The 13,887-nt window shown below is 58.0% G+C and overlaps 1 protein-coding gene across 13 annotated transcripts in view; it reads right to left on the bottom strand.

Moving 5' to 3' along the window:
* ADD3 (adducin 3) overlaps window positions 1-8,101 on the bottom strand; it is a 67,671-nt gene extending 59,570 nt beyond the window's left edge. For 4 of the 13 annotated variants that reach the window (XM_069754255.1, XM_069754259.1, XM_069754265.1 and 1 more), the window contains exon 1: window positions 8,025-8,101. The gene's annotated coding sequence lies outside the window, so the exon portion shown is untranslated. Of the gene's footprint in view, window positions 1-3,666; window positions 3,797-7,905 lie in introns of those variants that run through there. The other 9 variants (XM_069754267.1, XM_069754257.1, XM_069754264.1 and 6 more) reach the window with 5 other exon arrangements.
* Between the last annotated feature and the right edge of the window lie 5,786 nt (window positions 8,102-13,887).

The raw sequence follows: 13,887 nt of genomic DNA, 5'->3' as shown, positions 1-13,887 counted from the left end.
CATAGGCACCAGGAGCAGGACCATTATATACCCAGATATACAGAACCGGGGATAATAGGCACAGCGACCATAGGCACCAGGAGCAGGACCATTATATACCCAGATATACAGAACCGGGGATAATAGGCACACCGACCATAGGCACCAGGACCATTATATACCCAGATATACAGCACCGGGGGTAATAGGCACAGCGACCATAGGCACCAGGACCATTATATACCCAGATATACAGCACCGGGGGTAATAGGCACAGCGACCATAGGCACCAGGACCATTATATACCCAGATATACAGCACCGGGGGTAATAGGCACAGCGACCATAGGCACCAGGGGCATTATATACCCAGATATACAGCACCAGGGGTAATAGGCACAGCGACCATAGGCACCAGGGGCATTATATACCCAGATATACAGCACCGGGGGTAATAGGCACAGCGACCATAGGCACCAGGGGCATTATATACCCAGATATACAGCACCAGGGGTAATAGGCACACCGACCATAGGCACCAGGGGCATTATATACCCTGATATACAGCACCGGGGGTAATAGGCACAGCGACCATAGGCACCAGGGGCATTATATACCCAGATATACAGCACCAGGGGTAATAGGCACACCGACCATAGGCACCAGGGGCATTATATACCCAGATATACAGAACCGGGGATAATAGGCACACAGACCATAGGCACCAGGAGCAGGACCATTATATACCCAGATATACAGAACCGGGGATAATAGGCACACAGACCATAGGCACCAGGAGCAGGACCATTATATACCCAGATATACAGCCCCAGGGGTAATAGGCACACCGACCATAGGCACCAGGACCATTATATACCCAGATAATCAGAACCGGGGATAATAGGCACAGCGACCATAGGCACCAGGAGCAGGACCATTATATACCCAGATATACAGCCCCAGGGGTAATAGGCACACCGACCATAGGCACCAGGACCATTATATACCCAGATATACAGCACCGGGGGTAATAGGCACACCGACCATAGGCACCAGGGGCATTATATACCCAGATATACAGCACCGGGGGTAATAGGCACAGCGACCATAGGCACCAGGACCATTATATACCCAGATATACAGCACCAGGGGTAATAGGCACAGCGACCATAGGCACCAGGACCATTATATACCCAGATATACAGCACCGGGGGTAATAGGCACAGTGACCATAGGCACCAGGACCATTATATACCCAGATATACAGCACCAGGGGTAATAGGCACAGCGACCATAGGCACCAGGACCATTATATACCCAGATATACAGCACCGGGGGTAATAGGCACAGCGACCATAGGCACCAGGGGCATTATATACCCAGATATACAGCACCAGGGGTAATAGGCACACCGACCATAGGCACCAGGGGCATTATATACCCAGATATACAGCACCGGGGGTAATAGGCACAGCGACCATAGGCACCAGGGGCATTATATACCCAGATATACAGCACCGGGGGTAATAGGCACACCGACCATAGGCACCAGGGGCATTATATACCCAGATATACAGCACCAGGGGTAATAGGCACACCGACCATAGGCACCAGGACCATTATATACCCAGATATACAGCACCAGGGGTAATAGGCACACCGACCATAGGCACCAGGGGCATTATATACCCAGATATACAGCACCAGGGGTAATAGGCACAGCGACCATAGGCACCAGGGGCAGGACCATTATATACCCAGATATACAGCAGCGGGGGTAATAGGCACAGCGACCATAGGCACCAGGGGCATTATATACCCAGATATACAGCACCAGGGGTAATAGGCACAGCGACCATAGGCACCAGGGGCATTATATACCCAGATATACAGCACCAGGGGTAATAGGCACAGCGACCATAGGCACCAGGGGCAGGACCATTATATACCCAGATATACAGCACCAGGGGCAGGACCATTATATACCCAGATACTCAGCCCTAGGGATAATAGGCACACCGACCATAGGCACCAGGGGCAGGACCATTATATACCCAGATATACAGCACCAGGGGCAGGACCATTATATACCCAGATATTCAGCCCTAGGGATAATAGGCACACCGACCATAGGCACCAGGGGCATTATATACCCAGATATTCAGCACCAGGGGTAATAGGCACAGCGACCATAGGCACCAGGGGCAGGACCATTATATACCCAGATATTCAGCACCAGGGGTAATAGGCACACCGACCACAGGCACCAGGGGCAGGACCATTATATACCCAGATATTCAGCCCCAGGGGTAATAGGCACACCGACCATAGGCACCAGGGGCATTATATACCCAGATATACAGCACCAGGGGTAATAGGCACACCGACCATAGGCACCAGGGGCAGGACCATTATATACCCAGATATACAGCACCAGGGGTAATAGGCACACCGACCATAGGCACCAGGGGCATTATATACCCAGATATTCAGCACCAGGGGTAATAGGCACACCGACCATAGGCACCAGGGGCATTATATACCCAGATATTCAGCACAAGGGGCATTATATACCCAGATATTCCGCACCAGGGTAGTTATAACAGGCCCATGGCCTTTAGACACCAGGGGCAGGGGCATTGCATACCCAAGTGTTTAGTCACCAAACAGGGGCAACGGGCCGGGGTGTCTGAATTAATTGACCGTAGGAGCCAGCACTATCTATGCCAGGTCAATGCTACTCCAGAAAACAAATCCATAAATTGGGTGCCAGAACATTCAGCCATTTTTCTCTCCCACCTGAATGGGACATTTCTTTGCTTTATGAACAACCGGATCTAGGGTAAATTCTAGGTAACAAGTGTGGAAACCCAATGTGTCCTCGGGGGCGCGGGCACGTCTGCAGGGACATCAGAAGTGGGGGCTGGCGTCACTTTCGCATTCCTGGCTCACTCTGTTATTGGAATAATTGAGAACACTTCCCCGACCCCTCCCGGAGACTTTCCATCTAAGAATTACCCCGATCCCCCACAGGCTGAAGATGACAGGTCCAAACAATGACATCACCCTGGGTGGGTCACAAACTCCCCCCTAGCATGACAGGAGGCGCAGTAGAGGGTCGCCTTACCGATGGGTTTGGAGATACCCCACCCGGTGTGAGGGAAGGTAACAGATACCCACAGAGCACGCCACACTCAGGTTACACAGGACGCTGTGGAGGAATGTGACAACCCCGACAGGTGCAGATGTAGCAGAGTCCACCCAGTTATTTGGCACAGCATTTTACATAGGACTGCAGGTAACACCCACTGGGTCATTCCATGGTAATGTACGTTACATTCACAAGCCAAAAACTGGCTACAGACTGTTCTTTGAAGGCACAAAAAGGAGTGAATGTATATTGTACATTAAACTATTCTCCATAGATTTCAACAATAAAATTAAATACAAAATACAGAGTTATTACTTGGTAACTTATGTTACATAAAAAAGGAAAGGCAATTGTCCTTCATGAGCCGGCCAAATTTTATGTTCTGGTATACAGGGGAGATGCACTATTTTTATTGTATTAAAACACCATAGTCCCAGCAACTTTACCAAATGTATTTAAACCTCTCAAGTTAAAAGCATCAGTTTTAATTACAAGAAATCTAGATAACTTACGTTACCGCACAGTATAGTAACTTACATTACAGAAAGTTACCATCAAAAGGATTAACCTTATTGTCAGGTAAGTCACCATCATCTTTGTATGGTAAGGCACCATGGAATGACCCTACTGAAGATACAACCTCAGTGACCCTCCGCTGTGCTCCATCTGTATAGAGAGATGGGGACATAAACGGACACATGCATAATAGTGAGCGCAGGAAGCCCCTCCACCCTTCCTGTAACATCCCGTAACGCACTGCAACTATCACACAACCACCTGGAAGGAACGCCCAAAACACCACGTGCCACCATACCAGGGTGATCACCAACAGTGCCTGACTGTGAGCTCCAATGCCAGACCCCTGGCCACACAGCCCTGCAGCGCCCCCATCAGCCCCCACACAGGACCGGACCCTGCAGCGCCCCCCCCATCAGCCTCCACACAGGACCGGACCATGCAGCGCCCCCATCAGCCTCCACACAGGACCGGACCCTGCAGCACCCCTATCAGCCTCCACACAGGACCGGACCCTGCAGCGCCCCATCAGCCCCCACACAGGACCGGACCATGCAGCACCCCCATCAGCCTCCACACAGGACCGGACCATACAGCGCCCCCATCAGCCTCCACACAGGACCCGGACCCTGCAGCGCCCCATCAGCCTCCACACAGGACCGGACCCTGCAGCGCCCCCATCAGTCCCCACACAGGACCGGACCCTGCAGCGCCCCCATCAGCCTCCACACAGGAGCCGGACAGTGCAGCACCCCCATCAGCCTCCACACAGGACCGGACCCTGCAGCGCCCCCATCAGCCTCCACACAGGACCGGACCCTGCAGCGCCCCCATCAGCCTCCACACAGGAGCCGGACAGTGCAGCACCCCCATCAGCCTCCACACAGGACCGGACCCTGCAGTGCCCCCATCAGCCTCCACACAGGACCCGGACCCTGCAGCACCCCCATCAGCCTCCACACAGGACCGGACCCTGCAGCGCCCCCATCAGCCCCCACACAGGACCGGACCCTGCAGCGCCCCCATCAGCCTCCACACAGGACCGGACCCTGCAGCGCCCCCATCAGCCTCCACACAGGACCGGACCCTGCAGCGCCCCCATCAGCCTCCACACAGGACCCGGACCCTGCAGCACCCCCATCAGCCTCCACACAGGACCCGGACCCTGCAGCACCCCCATCAGCCTCCACACAGGACCGGACCCTGCAGCGCCCCCATCAGCCTCCACACAGGACCGGACCCTGCAGCGCCCCCATCAGCCTCCACACAGGACCGGACCCTGCAGCGCCCCCATCAGCCTCCACACAGGACCGGACCCTGCAGCGCCCCCATCAGCCTCCACACAGGACCGGACCATGCAGCGTCCAGTGCACAGACCAAATGCATGATGTCCACATAACTAGGACTTCGCAGCCCTCGGATCAGGACATCGCCCCTCTCCATACAGCCGCGTCTCCCCCCTTCTGAGGTCACTGTCATCAGCAGATATCCAGATACCCCCTGATCTCCTGCATCAGCCCATGCACCCCCCCACCCCGATTCACCTGTGTCAGCCCCCTGCACCCCCCTCAGTCACCTGTGTCCCCCTGCACCCCCCCTCAGTCACGTCTGTCAGCCCCCTACACCCCCCCCTCAGTCACCTCTGTCAGCCCCCTGCACCCCCCCTCAGTCACCTCTGTCAGCCCCCTGCACCCCCCCTCAGTCACCTCTGTCAGCCCCCTGCACCCCCCCTCAGTCACCTCTGTCAGCCCCCTGCACCCCCCCTCAGTCACCTCTGTCAGCCCCCTGCACCCCCCCTCAGTCACCTCTGTCAGCCCCCTGCACCCCCCCTCAGTCACCTCTGTCAGCCCCCTGCACCCACCCCCCCTCAGTCACCTCTGTCAGCCCCCTGCACCCACCCCCCCTCAGTCACCTCTGTCAGCCCCCTGCACCCACCCCCCCTCAGTCACCTCTGTCAGCCCCCTGCACCCCCCCCTCAGTCACCTGTCAGCCCCCTGCACCCCCCCTCAGTCACCTGTCAGCCCCCTGCACCCCCCCTCAGTCACCTGTCAGCCCCCTGCACCCCCCCTCAGTCACCTGTCAGACCCCCTGCACCCCCCCTCAGTCACCTCTGGCAGCCCCCCTGCACCCCCCTTAGTCCCCTCTGGCAGCCCCCTGCACCCCCTCAGTCACCTCTAGCAGCCCCCTGCACCCCCTCAGTCACCTCTGGCAGCCCCCTGCACCCCCTCAGTCACCTCTGGCAGCCCCCTGCACCCCCTCAGTCACCTCTGGTAGCCCCCTGCACCCCCTCAGTCACCTCTGGTAGCCCCCTGCACCCCCTCAGTCACCTCTGGTAGCCCCCTGCACCCCCTCAGTCACCTCTGGTAGCCCCCTGCACCCCCTCAGTCACCTCTGGTAGCCCCCAGCACCCCCTCAGTCACCTCTGGTAGCCCCCAGCACCCCCTCACTCACCTCTGGTAGCCCCCAGCACCCCCTCACTCACCTCTGGTAGCCCCCAGCACCCCCTCAGTCACCTCTGGTAGCCCCCAGCACCCCCTCAGTCACCTCTGGCAGTCCCCTGCACTCCCCCTTAGTCACCTCTGTCAGTCCCCTGCACTCCCCCTTAGTCACCTCTGTCAGACCCCCTGCACCCCCCTGCACCACCCCCTTAGTCACCTCTGTCAGACCCCCTGCACCCCCCTCAGTCACCTCTATCAGACCCCCTGCACCCCCCTCAGTCAGCCCCCTGCACCACCCCCCCAGTCCCCTCTGTCAGACCCCCTTAGTCACCTCTGTCAGACCCCCTTAGTCACCTCTGTCAGACCGCCTGCACCCCCCTCAGTCAGCCCTCTGCACCCCCCCTTAGTCACCTCTGTCAGACCCCCTGCACCCCCCCTTAGTCACCTCTGTCAGACCCCCTGCACCCCCCTCAGTCAGCCCCCTGCACCACCCCCCCAGTCACCTGTCAGACCCCCTGCACCCCATTAGTCACCTCTGTCAGACCCCCTGCACCCCCCTCAGTCACCTTAGTCAGCCCCCTGCACCCCCCCCTTAGTCACCTCAGTCAGACCCCCTGCACCCCCCCCCCTTAGTCACCTCAGTCAGACCCCCTGCACCCCCCCCCTTAGTCACCTCAGTCAGACCCCCTTAGTCACCTCAGTCAGACCCCCTTAGTCACCTCTGTCAGACCCCCTGCACCCCCCTCAGTCAGCCCTCTGCACCCCCCTCAGTCAGCCCCCTGCACCCCCCTTAGTCACCTCTGTCAGACCCCCTGCACCCCCCCTTAGTCACCTCTGTCAGACCCCCTGCACCCCCCTCAGTCAGCCCCCTGCACCACCCCCCCAGTCACCTCTGTCAGACCCCCTGCACCCCATTAGTCACCTCTGTCAGACCCCCTGCACCCCCCTCAGTCACCTTAGTCAGCCCCCTGCACCCCCCCTTAGTCACCTCAGTCAGCCCCCTGCACCCCCCCCTTAGTCACCTCAGTCAGACCCCCTGCACCCCCCCCCTTAGTCACCTCTGTCAGACCCCCTTAGTCACCTCTGTCAGACCCCCTGCACCCCATTAGTCACCTCTGTCAGACCCCCTGCACCCCCCCCTTAGTCACCTCTGTCAGACCCCCTTAGTCACCTCTGTCAGACCCCCTGCACCCCCCCTTAGTCACCTCAGTCAGCCCCCTGCACCCCCCCAGTCACCTCTGGCAGCCCTCTGCACCCCCCCAGTCACCTCTGTCTGACCCCCTGCACCCCCCAGTCACCTCTGGCAGCCTTCTGCACCCCCCCAGTCACCTCTGTCTGACCCCCTGCACCCCCTCAGTCACCTCTGGCAGCCCCCTGCACCCCCTCAGTCACCTCTGGCAGCCCCCTGCACCCCCCAGTCACCTCTGGCAGCCTTCTGCACCCCCCCAGTCACCTCTGTCTGACCCCCTGCACCCCCTCAGTCACCTCTGGCAGCCCCCTGCACCCCCTCAGTCACCTCTGGCAGCCCCCTGCACCCCCCCCAGTCACCTCTGTCTGACCCCCTGCACCCCCTCAGTCACCTCTGGCAGCCCCCTGCACCCCCCCTCAGTCACCTCTGTCTGACCCCCTGCACCCCCTCAGTAACCTCTGGCAGCCCCCTGCACCCCCCTCAGTTAGCTCCCTGCACCCCCCCTTAGTCACCTGTCCCCCTGCACAGCCCCCGTGCACCCTCGTGTCAGTGCTGCAGTGTTCGGGGTGCACACGGCTCCTGCTCCCCCCGCACCCCGGCTCTGCGGCAGCTCCGGACGCCGCATCCTCCCACCTCAGCTCCTCCAGTGTTGGGGCTGCAGACCCCGCTCGGCCCCCGGACCGCACCCGCGGTGCAGCGCCCGGTACAGCCCTCGTCCTCTCCCGCTCCCGGTGCCCTCGGGCTGCGCTCACCATGGATGATCCGGAGCTCCGCTCTCCACCGCCGCACCGCTCTCACTGAGCCAACGACACACACCCCTTCTGACGTCACACCGCGGGGAGTGTCGGGACCTGGACAGAACGCCAACCATTGGCCACGTCCTGACCAATGACGAGCCGGGATTACCGGAACTACGCTACCCAGAAACCTGCGCGACAGATGACGAGGTCGCGGTGACCGGAAAGTACCGGGCCGTCCTGTAACCCTCTCCGTGCCGGATCATCCCTGGAGAAGATTTAGCCTCATTCTTGCAGGGAATTCTTAATATACAGATTGTAAAGCCTGCACTGACACATTGTAACGAACCATCCGGATGGAACCGAGCAGCGAAGTGTCAACTCACTGAGGAATGATAACATTGTATATGGAGGGTCTTGTGGGGTGTTCCCGGTATACTGCGGGTCTTGTGGGGTGCTCCCGGTATATGGAGGGTCTTGTGGGGTGTTCCCGGTATATGGAGGGTCTTGTGGAGTGTTCCCGGTATACGGCAGGTCTTGTGGGGTGTTCCCTGTATACGGCAGGTCTTGTGGGGTTTTCCCTGTATACGGCAGGTCTTGTGGGGTGTTCCCGGTATATGGAGGGTCTTGTGGGGTGTTCCCGATATACGGCAGGTCTTGTGGGGTGTTCCCGGTATACTGCGGGTCTTGTGGGGTGCTCCCGGTATATGGAGGGTCTTGTGGGGTGTTCCCGGTATACGGCAGGTCTTGTGGGGTGTTCCCGGTATACTGCGGGTCTTGTGGGGTGTTCCCGGTATATGGCGGGTCTTGTGGGGTGTTCCCGGTATACGGTGGGTCTTGTGGAGTGTTCCCGGTATATGGCAGGTCTTGTGGGGTGTTCCCTGTATACGGCAGGTCTTGTGGGGTGTTCCCTGTATACGGCAGGTCCTGTGGGGTGTTCCCGGTATACGGCAGGTCTTGTGGGGTGTTCCCGGTATATGGAGGGTCTTGTGGGGTGTTCCCGGTATATCTAGGGTCTTGTGGGGTGTTTCCGGTATATGGAGGGTCTTGTGGGGTGTTCCCGGTATATGGCAGGTCTTGTGGGGTGTTCCCGGTATATGGCAGGTCTTGTGGGGTGCTCCCGGTATACGTAGGGTCTTGTGGGGTGTTCCCGGTATATGGAGGGTCTTGTGGAGTGTTCCCGGTATACGGCAGGTCTTGTGGGATGTTCCCTGTATACGGCAGGTCTTGTGGGGTGTTCCCGGTATACTGCGGGTCTTGTGGGGTGCTCCCGGTATATGGAGGGTCTTGTGGGGTGTTCCCGGTATATGGTAGGTCTTGTGGGGTGTTCCCGGTATACGGAGGGTCTTGTGGGGTGTTCCCTGTATACGGCAGGTCTTGTGGGGTGTTCCCGGTATACGGCAGGTCTTGTGGGGTGTTCCCGGTATATGGAGGGTCTTGTGGGGTGTTCCCGGTATATGTAGGGTCTTGTGGGGTGTTTCCGGTATATGGAGGGTCTTGTGGGGTGTTCCCGGTATATGGCAGGTCTTGTGGGGTGTTCCCGGTATATGGCAGGTCTTGTGGGGTGTTCCCGGTATATGGAGGGTCTTGTGGGGTGCTCCCGGTATACGTAGGGTCTTGTGGGGTGTTCCCGGTATATGGAGGGTCTTGTGGAGTGTTCCCGGTATACGGCAGGTCTTGTGGGATGTTCCCTGTATACGGCAGGTCTTGTGGGGTGTTCCCGGTATACTGCGGGTCTTGTGGGGTGCTCCCGGTATATGGAGGGTCTTGTGGGGTGTTCCCGGTATACGGCAGGTCTTGTGGGGTGTTCCCGGTATACGGCAGGTCTTGTGGGGTGTTCCCGGTATACGGCAGGTCTTGTGGGGTGTTCCCGGTATACTGCGGGTCTTGTGGGGTGTTCCCGGTATATGGAGGGTCTTGTGGGGTGTTCCCGGTATACGGCGGGTCTTGTGGGGTGTTCCCGGTATATGGAGGGTCTTGTGGGGTGTTCCCGGTATACGTAGGGTCTTGTGGGGTGTTCCCGGTATACGGCAGTTCTTGTGGGGTGTTCCCGGTATACGGCAGGTCTTGTGGGGTGTTCCCGGTATATGGCGGGCCTTGTGGGGTGTTCCCGGTAAATGGCAGGTCTTGTGGGGTGTTCCCGGTATACGGAGGGTCTTGCGGGGTGTTCCCGGTATACATAGGGTCTTGTGGGGTGTTCCCGGTATATGGAGGGTCTTGTGGGGTGTTCCCGGTATATGGAGGGTCTTGTGGGGTGTTCCCGGTATACGGCAGTTCTTGTGGGGTGTTCCCGGTATACGGCAGGTCTTGTGGGGTGTTCCCGGTATATGGCGGGCCTTGTGGGGTGTTCCCGGTAAATGGCAGGTCTTGTGGGGTGTTCCCGGTATACGGAGGGTCTTGCGGGGTGTTCCCGGTATACATAGGGTCTTGTGGGGTGTTCCCGGTATATGGAGGGTCTTGTGGGGTGTTCCCGGTATATGGAGGGTCTTGTGGGGTGTTCCCGGTATACGGCAGGTCTTGTGGGGTGTTCCCGGTATACGGAGGGTCTTGCGGGGTGTTCCCGGTATACGTAGGGTCTTGTGGGGTGTTCCCGGTATACGGAGGGTCTTGTGGGGTGTTCCCGGTATACGGTAGGTCTTGTGGGGTGTTCCCGGTATATGGAGGGTCTTGTGGGGTGTTCCCGGTATATGGAGGGTCTTGTGGGGTGTTCCCGGTATACGTAGGGTCTTGTGGGCTGTTCCCGGTATACGGCAGGTCTTGTGGGGTGTTCCCGGTATACGGCAGGTCTTGTGGGGTGTTCCCTGTATACGGCAGGTCTTGTGGGGTGTTCCCGGTATACTGCGGGTCTTGTGGGGTGTTCCCGGTATATGGAGGGTCTTGTGGGGTGTTCCCGGTATACGGCAGGTCTTGTGGGGTGTTCCCGGTATATGGAGGGTCTTGTGGGGTGTTCCCGGTATACGGCAGGTCTTGTGGGGTGTTCCCGGTATATGGCAGGTCTTGTGGGGTGTTCCCGGTATAAGGAGGGTCTTGCGGGGTGTTCCCGGTATACGTAGGGTCTTGTGGGGTGTTCCCGGTATATGGAGGGTCTTGTGGGGTGTTCCCGGTATACGGTAGGTCTTGTGGGGTGTTCCCGGTATATGGAGGGTCTTGTGGGGTGTTCCCGGTATACGTAGGGTCTTGTGGGGTGTTCCCGGTATATGGCAGGTCTTGTGGGGTGTTCCTGATATACGTAGGGTCTTGTGGGGTGTTCCCGGTATATGGAGGGTCTTGCGGGGTGTTCCCGGTATACGTAGGGTCTTGTGGGGTGTTCCCGGTATATGGCAGGTCTTGTGGGGTGTTCCCGGTATACGGAGGGTCTTGCGGGGTGTTCCCGGTATACGTAGGGTCTTGTGGGGTGTTCCCGGTATATGGAGGGTCTTGTGGGGTGTTCCCGGTATATGGAGGGTCTTGTGGGGTGTTCCCGGTATACGGCAGGTCTTGTGGGGTGTTCCCGGTATACGGAGGGTCTTGCTGGGTGTTCCCGGTATACATAGGGTCTTGTGGGGTGTTCCCGGTATATGGAGGGTCTTGTGGGGTGTTCCCGGTATACGGTAAGTCTTGTGGGGTGTTCCCGGTATATGGAGGGTCTTGTGGGGTGTTCCCGGTATACGTAGGGTCTTGTGGGGTGTTCCCGGTATACGGCAGGTCTTGTGGGGTCTTCCCGATATACGGCAGGTCTTGTGGGGTGTTCCCGGTATATGGAGGGACTTGTGGGGTGTTCCCGGTATACGTAGGGTCTTGTGGGGTGTTCCCGGTATACGGCAGGTCTTGTGGGGTGTTCCCGGTACATGGAGGGTCTTGTGGGGTGTTCCCGGTATACGGCAGGTCTTGTGGGGTGTTCCCGGTATACGGAGGGTCATGCGGGGTGTTCCCGATATACGGCAGGTCTTGTGGGGTGTTCCCGATATACGGCAGGTCTTGTGGGGTGTTCCTGGTATACGGCAGGTCTTGTGGAGTGTTCCCGGTATATGGAGGGTCTTGTGGGGTGTTCCCGGTATATGGCAGGTCTTGTGGAGTGTTCCGGTATATGGAGGGTCTTGTGGAGTGTTCCCAGTATACGGCAGGTCTTGTGGGGTGTTCCCGGTATATGGAGGGTCTTGTGGAGTGTTCCCAGTATACGGCAGGTCTTGTGGGGTGTTCCCGGTATATGGCAGGTCTTGTGGAGTGTTCCCGGTATATGGAGGGTCTTGTGGAGTGTTCCCGGAATACGGCAGGTCTTGTGGGGTGTTCCCGGTATACGGCAGGTCTTGTGGGGTGTTCCCGGTATACGTAGGGTCTTGTGGGGTGTTCCCGGTATATGGCAGGTCTTGTGGGGTGTTCCCTGTATACGGCAGGTCTTGTGGGGTGTTCCCGATATACGGCAGGTCTTGTGGGGTGTTCCTGGTATACGGCAGGTCTTGTGGAGTGTTCCCGGTATATGGAGGGTCTTGTGGGGTGTTCCTGGTATATGGCAGGTCTTGTGGAGTGTTCCGGTATATGGAGGGTCTTGTGGAGTGTTCCCAGTATACGGCAGGTCTTGTGGGGTGTTCCCGGTATATGGAGGGTCTTGTGGAGTGTTCCCAGTATACGGCAGGTCTTGTGGGGTGTTCCCGGTATATGGCAGGTCTTGTGGAGTGTTCCCGGTATATGGAGGGTCTTGTGGAGTGTTCCCAGTATACGGCAGGTCTTGTGGGGTGTTCCCGGTATACGGCAGGTCTTGTGGGGTGTTCCCGGTATACGTAGGGTCTTGTGGGGTGTTCCCGGTATATGGCAGGTCTTGTGGGGTGTTCCCTGTATACGGCAGGTCTTGTGGGGTGTTCCCGATATACGGCAGGTCTTGTGGAGTGTTCCCGGTATATGGAGGGTCTTGTGGGGTGTTCCCGGTATATGGCAGGTCTTGTGGAGTGTTCCGGTATATGGAGGGTCTTGTGGAGTGTTTCCAGTATACGGCAGGTCTTGTGGGGTGTTCCCGGTATATGGAGGGTCTTGTGGAGTGTTCCCAGTATACGGCAGGTCTTGTGGTTTCTTCCCGGTATATGGCAGGTCTTGTGGAGTGTTCCCGGTATATGGAGGGTCTTGTGGAGTGTTCCCAGTATACGGCAGGTCTTGTGGGGTGTTCCCGGTATATGGCAGGTCTTGTGGAGTGTTCCCGGTATACGTAGGGTCTTGTGGGGTGTTCCCGATATACGGCAGGTCTTTTGGGGTGTTCCCGGTATATGGAGGGTCTTGTGGGGTGTTCCCGGTATATGGAGGGTCTTGTGGGGTGTTCCCGGTATATGGGGGGTCTTGTGGGGTGTTCCCGGTATATGGAGACTCTTGTGGGGTGTTCCCGGTATATGGCAGGTCTTGTGGGGTGTTCCCGATATACGGCAGGCCTTGTGGGGTGTTCCCGGTATACGTAGGGTTTTGTGGGGTGTTCCCGGTATATGGCAGGTCTTGTGGGGTGTTCCCGGTATACGGCAGGTCTTGTGGGGTGTTCCCGGTATACGTAGGGTCTTGTGGGGTGTTCCCGGTATATGGAGGGTCTTGTGGGGTGTTCCCGGTATATGGCAGGTTTTGTGGAGTGTTCCGGTATATGGAGGGTCTTGTGGAGTGTTCACGGTATACGGCAGGTCTTGTGGGGTGTTCCCGGTATACGTAGGGTCTTGTGGGGTGTTCCCGGTATATGGAGGGTCTTGTGGGGTGTTCCCGGTATATGGCAGGTCTTGTGGGGTGTTCCCGATATATGGAGGGTCTTGTGGAGTGTTCCCAGTATACGGCAGGTCTTGTGGGGTGTTCCCGATATACGGCAGGCCTTGTGGGGTGTTCCCGGTATACGGCAGGTCTTGTGGGGTGTTCCCGGTATACGTAGGGTCTTGTG

The sequence above is a fragment of the Ranitomeya imitator genome, chromosome 2 (genome assembly GCF_032444005.1).
Source record: "Ranitomeya imitator isolate aRanImi1 chromosome 2, aRanImi1.pri, whole genome shotgun sequence".
In the NCBI taxonomy this organism is placed as follows: Eukaryota; Metazoa; Chordata; class Amphibia; order Anura; family Dendrobatidae; genus Ranitomeya; species Ranitomeya imitator.
This window is presented reverse-complemented; position numbering and strand designations above follow the sequence as displayed.